Source organism: Ornithorhynchus anatinus, chromosome 4 (assembly GCF_004115215.2).
Source record: "Ornithorhynchus anatinus isolate Pmale09 chromosome 4, mOrnAna1.pri.v4, whole genome shotgun sequence".
NCBI lineage: Eukaryota > Metazoa > Chordata > Mammalia > Monotremata > Ornithorhynchidae > Ornithorhynchus > Ornithorhynchus anatinus.
Window position 1 is genome coordinate 10,049,537 of NC_041731.1, and position 14,336 is coordinate 10,063,872.

Here is a 14,336-nt window from a genome sequence, read left to right on the forward strand (position 1 = left end):
ATCCCCTCCCATTTCTGCAGTGCTTCTTGTTTCAGTGCTTCAGTGTTGTCTTTCATGATCAGAGGGTACACCTTCATTCACTGAAGTGATGTTGACAGTGATATAAACAAACTCTAAGCAAGTCTTTTAAATTGTCAATAAATGTCATATATGCGAGCCTGTGGAGATACTTACTGAGCCAGAAGAAAAGTTCTCCTGCAGTGGGGAGCTTTGAAACTCACCTCACAGCACCTTGACAGAATTGCTAACTACCACTGCCGTCGTCGCTGTTAGCGTGAAAGTCACAGTCCACAGCCGTCGAGAGAGAGGAAGAACAGAAAGGAAAAATGAAGCATGGTCAATCCAGCTCCTTGGGGATCCGCCCAGAAGCAGGATAGAGAGACTGCTTTGGGGTGGGAAGTGTGGGGATCACCAGAACGTCCACCTCCCTGTTCCCTGGCACCACACCCTTGTTGTTAGGCCGGCAACTAGTTTAAACCATCTAGACAACAAATCAGGCACTAAGATAAATTCCCTGCTAATTTGGTCATCTAGAAGGACTTTGATAATTGGGTTTAACGTAAATTGGCGCTAATCCCTTGGAGAACCTTAATAAGCCCTTAAATACCACGATTATTATTGTTATAATAATAATAATAATAACAGCAAGATAAGAAGGATTATGGGTGGGAGGGAAATGGGAATAAACAACCTGCAAAAAACAGCCCCTGGTTACTGAAAGGTGACAGTCTTCTACAAATGCCGATTAAGTTTCTCAAACCAGAGTTATTCTAGAGCTTTAAGCCTTGGGATGGATATGATTAGTACTTATCCATGAAAATAACCAGAAGGACCTTTCTTCATATAGAACCTCGAATGCACCCTTGAGTACAGTACAGAATAAGAAAATGCTAGCCAACTTCCAATATCTACTCTCGGCCAAATCTACTACCGGGCCTTGCACGTTGAACTATTGCTTAAGAAAACTAATAAGACCTCTGCTTAATATCTCCTAAACTTATCTGAAGTTATTTTGGTCCACTGAATCACTTTTGTTTCCAGTTTAATCACTTTCAAGAATGTTGGTGTTTCACTCAGTTTCCAGACTATTTTCATATTCCCTTGGCAAATAAGTATAGGAAGGGCAGGAGTTAGTTCCTACCATAGAACATGAGTCCTATGAGGTCAATCAATCAATCAATTGTATTTATTGAGCGCTTACTGAGGACAAAGCACTGTACTAAGTGCTTGGGAGAGTAAAAGATGAGTTGGTAGACATATTTCCCGCCGACAACGAGCTCATAGTCTAGAGAGGGAGGCAGACATTAATAGAAATAAAATATGGATATATACCTAATAGTTGTGGGGATGAGTGAAGGGTGAGTAAAAGGAGCAAATCAGGAAGACACAGAAGAGAGTGGGAAAAGAGGAAGTGAGGGAAGGCCTGTTGGAGGCCTTGTGCATTCAATAAGGCTTTGAAGATGGGGTGTCGGATACAAAGAGGAAGGACATTCCAGGCCAGAGGCAGGACATGGGTGCCAATCTTGAGTTACAGTTGGCTCTTAGTTTTGAAGACTAAGCAGTCACACAGGGGGCTAACTGGCAGACGGCACATAAAAGACCAACCTACCTGTCCTCCACTGGGATCTTACCGTATTCTTATATCTTGCCATTTCCCCTATCTTTATTTATTTTAATGCCTGCCTCCCCCTCTAGACTGTAAGCTTCTTGTGGTCAGGGATCGCGTCCACCAGCTCTATTGTATTATACTCTCTCAAGCACCTCGTACCTTGCTCCGCACACAGCAAGTCCTTAATAAGTATCATTGATTGATTAATAATGGTGAATGCTGAACCAGGGGCTTTCTGGTGGTCCTGACATTTTCCACACGGCATGGAGTCATCAAAACTAAACCACTGATAATTTCGGAAAAAAGACACCCCCTGAAGCTTTAATGGAAACACTAATGCATTGAATGAGCGTGGCTTTGTGCCAAGAGCATGGGCTGGGAATCAGAGGACATAAATTCTAATCCTGGCTCTGTCACTTGTCTGCTATGTGACCTTGGGCAAGCCACTTAACTACTCCTTGCCTCAGTTACCTCATCTGTAAAATGGGGATTAAGGCTGTGAGCCCCACATGGGACAACCTGATGATCTTGTATCTACCCCAGTGCTTAGAACAGTGTTTGGCACATACTAAGCGCTTAACAAATATAGTAATCATCATCACTCAGGTATCTAGAGAATAATATCCTTGGGAGAATACTGTAATTTCTCCTATTCAATTACCACTAAATTGAAATTAACCAAAATTGAGTATTAATTGTGTGCTGAGCACTATACTTAGTATTTAGGAGAGTACAATAAAAAGCTTGGTAGAGATGAACCCTTCCTTCAAGGAACTTTCACTCTAGTGAGAGAGACAAACACTGAAATAAATTACAGATAGGAGGAAGCAATGATCATTACAGAGATACAGCATGGAGTAATGGAAAGACTATGGGCCTGAGACTCAGAGGACCTGGGTTCTCATCCCAGCTCTGCCAAATACTTGCTGTGTGACCTCATTTAACTACTCCGTGTTTCCGTTTCCTCAACGATAAAAGGGGGATTAAATCCAACTCCCTCCCATTTAGACTGGAAGCCCCAAGTGGGATAGAGACTGTATTAACCTGATCAACTTGTATCTAACCTAGTGCTTAGGAAGTGCTTAACATACACTAAAATAATAATTATTATTATTTTAAAACAACCAAGCAGGTAGGTCTTCATTTGCTGCATGCCTGATGCACTGACAGATTGATTGAATCTGCATTTCAAGACATAATAAAGGACTGTTTTAAACAATGCAACCTGGCAGTGATCTCTAGGGAGGTAACTGCAGCAGTTAGACCCGGTAACAAGTCCTAAAGAGGCTGCTTCCTCAATCAACCAGTGGCATTTACTGAGGGTTTACTATGTGCAGAGCACTGTATTAAGCACTTGGGAGAGAACAACACAATATAGTTGGAGACACATTCCTTGCCCACAAAGAAGCAGTGTCACCTAATGTATAGAGTAGGGGCCCGGGAGTCAGAAGGAACTGGGTTCTAACCCCGAGTCTGCTATATGTCTGCTGTGTGACCTTGGGCAAGTCACTTCACTTCTTTGGGCTTCAGTTTCCTCATTTGTAAAATGGGGATTAAGAGCGTGAGCCCCATGTGGGACAAAGATTCTGTCCAATCCAATTTGCTCGCATTCACCCCAGCATTTAGTAAAGTGCCAGCTACAGAGTAAGCAGTTAAATATCACAGCGATTATTATTTAAGAATTTACAGTATACAGGGGGAGACGGGCACTAAAATAAGTTACAGATATAGACATGAGTGTTGTGAGACAGAGGGTGGGGTGAATATCAAATGTTTTAAGACTACAGATCCAAGTGTGTAAACAACACAGGGAGAAGGAAGAAGAAGTAGGGAAAATGAGGGTTTAGTCAGGGAAAGCCTCTTAGAGGAGAGGGGATTTCAATAAGACACTGAAGGTGGGGAGAGTGATGATCTATCCCATACAAAGGGGGAAGGAGTTCCAGGCCACAGGGAAGACGTGGGTGAGGTACACAAGACTGAGGTACAGTGAGTAGGTTGGCATTACAGGAGTAAAGTGTACTGTTTGAGTTGTAGTAGGAAAGCAGTCAGAGAAGGTAGAAAAAAAAGACAATTTGAGGTCTAGGTATGTTTGAACCTAACTGCAAGTCCAGTTTAGTTTTCCTTCTAAACAAACCTGAAACATGGCCTGAGGACAACACTTTCCAGTTCACAGTGGCCACAACCAACTGCCATCAAACACATTCCCCCCACCAATCGCCGGTATCTGCTCCCTACCTGAGTTGTGTCTTGCTCGCTGACAGCTCTTAATCACTAGTGATGAGGGAAGCTAGGCCTTAATGATTATCAAGTGATGAACCCTATCCCAAGGAAAAGAGTCTCACCTGATCTTAAGAGGCCTATTTTATACTCTCAAGGCCTCTGCTTTATTCTTCTCCCTCCATCTTTTTTCTCTGTTCTTCCCGCATCCCTCCTTCTTACCTCCCTTTCTTTACTGTACACCTCACTGACTTCCTTTTTTTCCTCTTGATTCTTCTCCACCCCTCTTTCCTCTGAAAACTGGCCACTGGCAATTCCTACTGGCTGCTTCCTACTTATGCTCTGCCTGGTCCACCCAGCTGCTTCTCCATTGGCAGACAAATGAGGGGTTTGGAGGAGCTGTCATGTGACAATAGACTTAAATGGTAAAGACTCTTCAGTTTGGGAAGGTGCAGCCTGATAAGGCACATGATTAAAGCCTACCAATCAGAAAGAGAAAGAATAAGCATTATTTCCACCAAATCTCCCAACGGTGGGAGGAAGGGGCACCTACGGAAGTAGGTAAATTTAAAACAAATAAAAATAAATATTTTTATTTTCATCTATCATTTATCTATCTATATTATCTATTTTTTTTTTACAATAATACCCCTAAGGCAAGGGGTGGCAAGTTATAGAATTCATAACCAGGGTGAAAATATGATCATTTTCAAGCAGGGGTGTTGAATATATTAGTTCAATGGTAGATTATGTACATATCTTTAAATTATATATTATAAATTATTTATTCATATTAATGTTTGTCTCCCTCTCTAGACTGTAAGCTCACTGGGGCAAGGAACATGTCTGCTAATTCTGTTGTACTCTCCCAAGTGTTTACTACAGTGCTCAGCACATAGTAAGTGCTCAGTAAATACCATTGACTGATTTACTGGTTATAAGTCCACATTGTGATACTAGAAAATAACTGGATGTAGAGGGTACACAAGATAAGCACAATGCATTTTTGGCCCCAAGTAGATCATCTGGAATTGTAGAGTCCTGGCCATTTTTGGACTTGGAGGCAAGTTGATTCCAAATTATGTGAGGCAGGGGCTAAAAGAGTCAAATTAGCTTCTGGAGTAGTAGGTCAACTCCTTAAAGTGAACCCCTACCCCCCGCCCCCTTGCCCATTTCCCCCAATGCCCTTGCCCATTTCCCCCAACCCCAGCTGCCAGGGAATGATCATTTCCAAGGGTTTCCAAAAAGGAGAGAAAATTGAATAAATTGATGATAAGTAAATACCCTTCTTATTTATCCTAAACCCAGCTCAGATGGTTCATTTCCTGCAATTAGGAGGGATTTCAAGGAGGTTTAAAGTGCCCTTGTTCCTTCCAAGGAAACTAAGGCCTCTGTGGGGTAAAGAAATGCAGAATACCGGATTGGATGAAATCTAGTGATGCCATTTTTTATGGTCTTGGGTATTTACTGAGAGTTTTCTGTATTCAGAGCACTGTTCTAGGTGCTTGGAAGCACACTATAAAAGTAGAAGATGAGAATCCTGCCCTCGAGAAACATATAGCACTATATTCCTGGTACATACAATCTAAAGGGGGATACAAGTGGACACAGCAAGTATGTTTACATATAGTAGAGTGGAATTCTATGAAGTCACCCCTTAGTTCTACTGCTGCCCTGATATTGGGATTGTTGACAAGTTCATTTCAACTTGTCTTTTTGTCCCATTTGTGGGCCACAAGCAACTGGGAGTAAATATGGGTCCTGGATCTCAGTCCTGAAACTCCCAAAATTCCTCAGTGTCCATTCAAGAGGAGTTCTTGCAGCCCTGTCATCTGGAGAGTAAATGAGCTCATCTGCTTCACGTGAATGGACGTATTGTATCTGTTGAGCACTTAGTGAGCAGGGCACTGTACTAAGCGCTGGGGAGAGTACAATACAACAATATAACAGACACATTACCTGCCCAAGACAAGCTAGTGCTTGTCTAGAGCCAAGGGGATTTCAGACAACAGTATGGAGGACTGATTACAACACTGAGAGTATTAAGTATAGTTCAAGTCACTATACTAAGCACTTGGGAGAATCCAATGGAAACAAAACACACTTTTGCTGCCCTCGAGGAGTTTGCCATCTCACAGGGGAGACAGACAGAAATTTTTCACAAATAATGGGAACAGGAAGAAGAATAAGGGCACAACAAGAAGTAGCACAAATGTGTTGGGATAAAATAGCTGAATATTCAAATAAAATATTCATTAGTACATATCCTTAAGTTTTGCTCCTTCCTCTATCTGTAATTTATTTTAACAGATTTCTCCGACATGAGGTTGTCACTTCCTTGAGGGCAGGAATAGAGTCTACCCACTATATATATTGTGCTGTATGCATCCACACGCTTAGGTACAGTACTCTGCACACACAGTAAGCACTTAATAAATACCATTGATTGACTAAATGGTTGTATAACACCGGGGATAGGAATAAAGTATTTACATGGTAAGGGTAAATGGAAGAAGAACTGTGAGATGGTGATAATTTTGCAGGATAGAGATTTTGGGAAAACTACCAAAAGGACTGATTTAATCCATTTTGTTCCCCTAATTTCTCCCCCAAGTTGCTTTTCAGCATTCAATTGCCTTGATGGAAAAGAGTCATTGTCCATTTAATAGTAGTGGTATTTGTTAAGTGCTTATCATTATTATGAGCCAAATATTGGGATAAGTACAAGATAATCAGGTTAGACAAAGTCCCAGTCCCACAAAAGCACTCAATATAAGTACAGAGGAGAGAGAACGGTTATTTAATCCCCACTTTACAGTTGAGGAAACTGAAACACAGAGAAGTTAAATGACTTGCCCAAGGTCACCCAGCATGTAAGTGGTGGAGCCAGGATTAGAACCCAGGTCTTCTAGCTTCCAAGCCCATCCTTTATCTACTACGCCACGCTGCTTCTGTTAACGAGCCACCAATTAAACCAGTGTTTTCAAAGCTGATATCCACTAGGAAGGAAACTGGCCTCAAAAGGGAAGGAGATGTATTGCTTTGTCCCTCAAAATGTTTGGAACAAGGTGGAAAATAGACTGCCCAGAGTCCAGAGAGTTGCAATAGCTTCCCAGCACAATCTGAGATTTTCCCTGCATGAAGGTTAGGTCATTTGGCTTCTATTTGAATCCCCCTCTTGTTGCTCCTGTGGAGGAGTGAGTCTTTTCAAATAGGCTTACTTTTCCAAATCCGCTCAAAATGTCAGAAAATTAAATGAATGGTTTCTTAGACACCATGGGGAGTAGAAACCCAATAGCAAAACCTAATGGTTTCCTTTGCAGGAAGTCCCTTTGAGGATGAAATAATTCATACAGGAATCAGATCGCTTCCTGAATTGTGTGACTATCTGTCAAATGACAAGCCGCAGGAAAGTCAACAGCACCCTGTCCTCCCTTTAAACTCTTATCCCGGAGAACAAGGGAGGAGTGACAGAGAGAAAGAGGAAGAGAGACCGAGAGAGAATAACAGGGAGACAGAGTCAGAGATGGTGAGAGAGAGAGAGCACACAGGGAAAGAGAGGAATAAATTCAGATTCCTTGTGATTAAATTGCCTTCCTCACGCTCTGTGAGGTGATACTTTATGTGATGTGACTGCTAGCTAATGGTTTCTATTCCTTCCCTCCAACGACCCAGCCCACTAACCTGAACAAGGAAGATAGTTGTGATTCGGGGAAGCAGTGTGGCCTAATTGAAAGAGCTGAAGCCTGCGAGGACCTAGGTTCTAATCCCAGGTCTGCCACTTGTCTGCTGTATGACTCTGGGCAAGTCACTTAACTTCTCTGGGCCTCAGTTCCCTCATCTGTAAAATGGGGATTTACGACGTGACTCCATGTGGGATTTGATGGTCTTGTATCTTCCTCAATGTTTAGTACTGTGTTGGGCACATAGTAAGCACTTAACAAATACCACAATCGTTGTTGTTGTTGTTATCAGTATTATTATTTAAGCAGGAGGGTAAGCTCCTTGAAGACCGGCATCATAACTGTTAATTCAACTCCCAAGTTCATAATACAGTACTCTGCCTGCAACGGATGCTCAACATATACAGTTGATCGATTGATTGATCCAACATTTAGAACCTCTTTGGTTCTCTCCATGTGCCAAGCCACCCGGCTATCTCTTTTCCCTCATTCAAGGTTCCTCAAAACCTTGTGCTTCCGGGATAGAAGGAGTTTGATGGTATCTCCTCCCGAGAACAAAGCTAAACCTGAATAGCCCACCACAGACGTAAGAAAAATATGTCTGCATTCGATCCATCTTGAGCTCCAGGAAAGAGGAAATCAATCAGTAGTCAATTCTTGGCAGTATCTATGTGCAGATACAAGCTTCCTCTGCAGCATGAGAAGCAGTGTGGCACAGAGGAAAGTGCAGGGACCTGGTAGTCAGAAGACCTGAGTTCTAGTCCTGGATCCACCATTTGCCTGTTGCATGACCTTGAGCAGGTCACTTCATTTCCCTGTGCCTCAGTTATCTCATCTTTCAAATGGGGATTCAATACCCGTTCTCCTCTTTAGATTGGGAACTCCAAGTTGCATAGGAACTGCATCCCATTCCAATATCTAATAGCCTTTGCAATCAGAAAATTATCCTTTCCCTCAGTAAAAATCCCTCATGTTAATGATTGATAACTGCTCCCTTCATTCATCCCCACCCCTCCCAACCCCATGGTACTTGGGTACATATCTGTAATTTATTTATTTATAGTAATGCCTTTCTCTTGCTTTAGACTATAAGTTTGTTGTGGGCCAGGAGTGTCTGCTTATTGTAATACCGTACTTTCCCAAGCACGTAGTACAGTGCTCTGCACACAGTAAGAGTTCAATAAATATGACTGAATGGGAAAAAAAGGAAGGAATGCAGTATTTACTATGAGTAAAGCACCCTACTAAGAGCTGGAGTAGATTCAAGGTAGTCAGGTCGGACACAATCAATGGTATTTATTGAGCACTTACCGGGTGCAGAGCACTGGACTAAATGCTTGGGTGAATCCAGTATAACAGAGTTGGTAGACACGATGCCTGCCCACATGGACCTTACAGTGTTCAGAGAGAGACAGATATTTAAATGAATGATGGAAAGGAGAAAGAGTAGAGTATCAGAAAGTGCTATGGGACTGGGGTGACTATTAAAGTATTCTCCCACCTTCTAGACTGTGAGCCCATTTTGGGCAGGGATTGTCTCTATTTGTTGCTGAATGGTACTTCCCAAGCACTTAATACTCAATTGAATTGAATCGAATTGAACTGAATTGAATTAAGAGGTTCACAGCCAAGAGTATAGTCAATTCAGAGGGGTGGGTAGATGTGGAAGTATCCCTTTCTCCAACAGAAGAATAGACACTCGCAGAATGTTGACTATAACTTAGTTAAGAGTACAAGTGACTAGATAAAAATAGAAAGCACAAGTGGATAAATAGATCCGATGACATACACCTTTCAATATAAAGTCCCGATGGTGATATATGAACCCTGAATTGACTGTGGGGGTGATGTGACTGACTGTGAAGGGATTAATTTGGGAATGCCACAAGAAGGATGTGCTTTTTTAGCAAAGCTTTGAAGAAGGGAAATAATGTGATATGGGGACACAGGGAGTGGGGCATGATAGGCAAAGATCTGCCACCAACAATCAGTTGGGAATGGGAGAGTGGAACACAATGAGCTAGGAGATTCTTATTTGAGGAGCAGAGAAAGTAAGGCAGGAGAGAGTGGAAGATAAGGAGAGTCTGGTGTGAGAGGGTCAACTGATTTGTACATATCCTTAATTTATTTATTTATATTAATGTTCATCTCTCCCTCTAGATGGTAAACTTCCTGTGGGCAGGGATTGTGTCTACCAACTCTGTTGGATTGTACTCACCCAAGGACTTAGTACAGTCCTCTAAGACTGTGAGCTCACTGTGGGCAGGGATTGTGTCCGTTGTTGTATTGCAATAATAATAATAATAATAAATGTATTTGTCAAGCGCTTAATGTGTGCAAGGCACTGTACTAAGTGCTAGGGTGGATTCAAGCAAATCAGGTTGGATACAGTCCCTGTCCCATGTGGGGCTCACAGTCTTAACCCCCATTTTACAGATGAGTTAACTGAGGCACAGAGAAGTGATTTGCCCAAGGTTACACAGCAGACAAGTCTGGATTCAAATCCATGACCTTTTGACTCCAAGGCCCATGCTCTCTCCACTATGTTATTCTTCCAAGTGTTTAATACAGTGCTTTGCACAGAGTAAGCACTCAATAAATACAACTGAATGAATGAATGAATGCTTAGAACAGTTCTTGGCACACGGTAAGCACTTAACAAGTACCATTATTGTTATTATTAATATGACTGTATCAGTCATATCATCTTTGGAAATGAGGTTCAGTTCTCTCTCCCAACATATAAACAGGCACACAGCAAGGAAACCTATTAGAGCCAACAAATATAAGCAATACTCCCAATCTTCTTTTAGAGTCCTTGACACTTTTGATGTGCATACAAAAACACTTTATGCTTCATTGAAAAACCATAAAACAATTACCAGGTCATTAGGCTGGACTCTAAACATAATTTTTAGAACCCCAGAGGATTCATTTACAGAGTCCTTTTATGTCTCTAGGCCTGTGCTGATTTGGGCAGGCAAGGATCGGGTGAGGAGAGGGGAGTTTAGGAAAGCTAACCCTGTACTTCATCGCAGTTTAGGATGAGTTAACCACTTAATCAGAGAAGGGAAGTTTCAAAGATCAGGTCAATCTGTTGAAATCCTCTGGAGATCTTTTCTCATCTTTTCCAACTCAGTTTCCGCTTCAGATTCCAACCAATGGGTACCTCTTCTGGACAGAGAGATGCCCTACTGCCTGCCTCTTTTCATGGCAAAGGGTTAGACTGGAGTTTTATCCATTAAAACTCACACAGACTATCCTTAATTTAGAAAACATTTCCTCCTGAAAGAGTAGGTCTTTATTGCCCTGAAGGTCGCGTTGCGGTATTCAGTTTAATTTCAGTACAATTTCACCAGATGTACGACTCACGGAAGCTGAGGCTGAGATGTCTTGGAAGGCTTCTCCTCGCTCATTTTTATCATTTTGAAAACAAAAATTGGGAAATGGTTTGAACTCAAGATACATTTCTAAGAGGAAGTTGGGGAAGGATGTTATTAGTACTCATTTCCTGCCTAGGGGCTTTTGAGTCTGGACTGTTGGAGCAACTAAGGGTGAATAGCCCTCTCTATAGATGTTGTCCTGTATTGAAAGTTAGCAGCGGCATGGTGTAGTGGATAGAGCATGGGCTTGGGAACCAGAAGGTCATGGGTTCTAATCCAGGCTCCACCACTTGTCTGCTATGTGATCTTGGGCAAGTCACTTCTCTTCTCTGTGCCTCAGTTACCTCATCTGTAAAATGGGGATTGAGACTGTCAACCCCATGGGGGACAGGGACTGAGTTCAACCTGATTTGCTTGTATCCACCCCAGGGCTTAATACAGTGCCTGGCACATAGTAGGCCCTTAACAAATACCATTATTATTATTATCAGGTAAGTGCTTAAGAGAGTCTGTCTCCAGTCATGTCTTCTCCTTAAACCTGGAGAACAAACATTCCTTTCTAAACTGAATATTGAGAGCAGAAGACTCCAAATGACCACTTAACATATATCATTCTTTCTTCACATCCAAACAATAGCAGCTCTCAGGTTCTCATCAGCAAACTCTGGAGAGCTCTAATCCTCTAACCAAATGGTATAAGACCACTTCCCTTGGAAGACGGTGTTTGAGAGAAAGAGGGAGAGGAAAAGGAGAGGAGAGGAAAGGAGGAAGAAAAGGAAGGAAGAGGAGGGAAAGGGAAGGGAGGGGACTGCTGTCCTGGAACGCCCTCCCTCCTCACCTCTGCCAAACTAACTCTCTTCCCCTCTTCAAAGCCCTACTGAGAGCTCACCTCCTCCAAGAGGCCTTCCCAGACTGAGCTTCCCCTTTTCCCTCTGCTCCCTCTGCTCCCTCTCTGTCCCCCTTCACCTCCCCTCAGCTAAGCCCCCTTTCCCTCCTTTCCCTCTGCTCCTCCCCCTCTCCCTTCCCCTCCCCTCAGCACTGTGCTCATTTGAATATATTTTTATTACCCTATTTATTTTGTTAATGAGGTGTACATCCCCTTGATTCTATTTAACGTGATTAAGTTGTCTCGTTTTTGTCCGTCTGTCTCCCCCTATTAGACTGTAAGCCCGTCAGTGGGCAGGGATAGTCTCTATCTGTTGCCAAATTGTACAATTCAAGTGCTTAGTACAGTACTCTGCACATAGTAAGAATTCAATAAATACTACTGAATGAATAAATGAGAGAGGAGAGGAGAGGAGAGGAGAGGAGAGGAGAGGAGAGGAGAGGAGAGGAGAGGAGAGGAGAGGAGAGGAGAGGAGAGGAGAGGAGAGGAGAGGAGAGGAGAGGAGAGGAGAGGAGAGGAGAGGAGAGGAGAGGAGAGGAGAGGAGAGGAGAGGAGAGGAGAGGAGAGGAGAGGAGAGGAGAGGAGAGGAGAGGAGAGGAGAGGAGAGGAGAGGAGAGGAGAGGAGAGGAGAGGAGAGGAGAGGAGAGGAGAGGAGAGGAGAGGAGAGGAGAGGAAGAATGAAAGAAAGGGAGATAAAAGCAATCAATCAGTGGTATTTATTGAGCAGTTACTGTGTGCAGAGGAATGTACTAAATGCTGGGGAAAGTATTATAGAATAGAGTCGATAGACACAATCACTGAACACAAAGAACTTAAAGTCTAGAGGAGACAGACATTAAAATAAATCGCCGAATGGGGCCATGACAGAGTGTAGGCATATATCCATGTTGTGATACTGCAGGTGGTGTAAACATCTAGTACTTAGGGGTTACATATTCAAGTGCATACGTGATGCAGAAGGGAGGGTGAGTGGAGGCAATGAGGTCTTACTCATGGAAGGCTTCTTGGAGGTAATGCGGATTTTAGGAGGGCTTTGAAAGTGGGGAGAGTGGTGGTCTGCGGCACATATAGGAGGTGGACAAGGGGTCATCAGTTGGATAGATGAGATTGAAGCACAGTAAGTAGATTGACTTTAAAGGAGTAGGCAGACTAAGTTGTAGTAGGAGATCAGCGAGGTAAGGGAGGAGGAGAGAGAGCTGATTGAGTGCCTTAAAGGTGGTGGTAAGGAGTTTCTGTTTGATGTGAAGGTGGACAGGGAACCACTGGAGATTCTTGACAAGTGGAGAGATACAGATCAAACATTTTCTTAAAGAAAAATCCTGGGAGCAGAGTGAAGTATGGACTGGAGTGGGGAGAGACAGGAGGCAGGGAGGTAAATGAGGAGGTAGAGAGTGAAGGGAAGAGAGAGAAAGAAAGAGAACTAGGCTTAATATTTAAAGATCATGCTCACCAACACTGAGATTCTATTTAGGGAGAAGTTGGGGATGAAAAGATTTTTGTGGGGCCTAAGATCCATTCCACATTGTGAGCACAAAATGATAATTCTTTCCTGGACTGATGCATTTTGGTGCTTGCAGGACTTGCTGCTGCTTATCTGGATCCCCTAGCTCCCAAAAGCTTCAACTTCAGGTCAACAACCCCTCTCCTGATAGTCCTAGGCGAGGCTGGTCTGTCTGAGGCCCTTATCTTCCAACAGCCCATTGCTTATCCCATTGTTTGAGATTGGGCCTCACCACATCTTTGAACTGTTTACTGTTCACTTTCCTCTTGGATCCTGACCAAAGAATGTGTTGCGATTAGCACTGCTTCTGGGCTACTCATCTGACAGGGTTCCAGGATCTCACTGTCGGAAATATTGTCCAAGAACACTGTACATACCACAACACCAGACTTTGGCTCTACACTCACCCACCCTGGCATGTTTCCAGAAGTGTATTTAGGGCCTCACTCTACCTTAGCATTTTTTTAAGGAATTTGTTAAGCTTTTACTATGTTCCAGGCACCGTAATAAGCGCTGGAGTAGATGCAAGCTAATAAGCCTGAATATTGTCCATGTGGAAATTCAGGAAGTCAGAATACCTAGGCTGTAATTTGGGATTTGTCATTTATCTGCTTTTTGACCCTGGATAAGTCACTTAATTTCTCTGAGCCTTAGTAAGCTAATCTATAAAATCAAGTATTAATACCATGAGTCCTATGTGGGGTAGGGACTGTGTCCGTCCTTATTAACGTATATCTACCCCGGCACTTAGTACAGTGCTTGACACATAGTAAATCCTTAACAAATATCATTAAAAAAGGAGCTATAGTCTACAGAAATGGGTTCCCTAAATTAGACTATAGAACATTCAAAGCAATAGAATCCAACCAGGCCAGTGTTCTGTCTCCTAAAGTGACAACAGTATGTTTAGAGGAATCTTGTGATGGTCTCCTTCCTTGACATCCATGGACACATCATTAAATATCCTTACAATTGTAAGTTCCTTGAGGGCAAGGATCGTGACAACTTATTCTACTTTACATCCCCAAGTGATTAATACAGAGCTCTGCACACATTA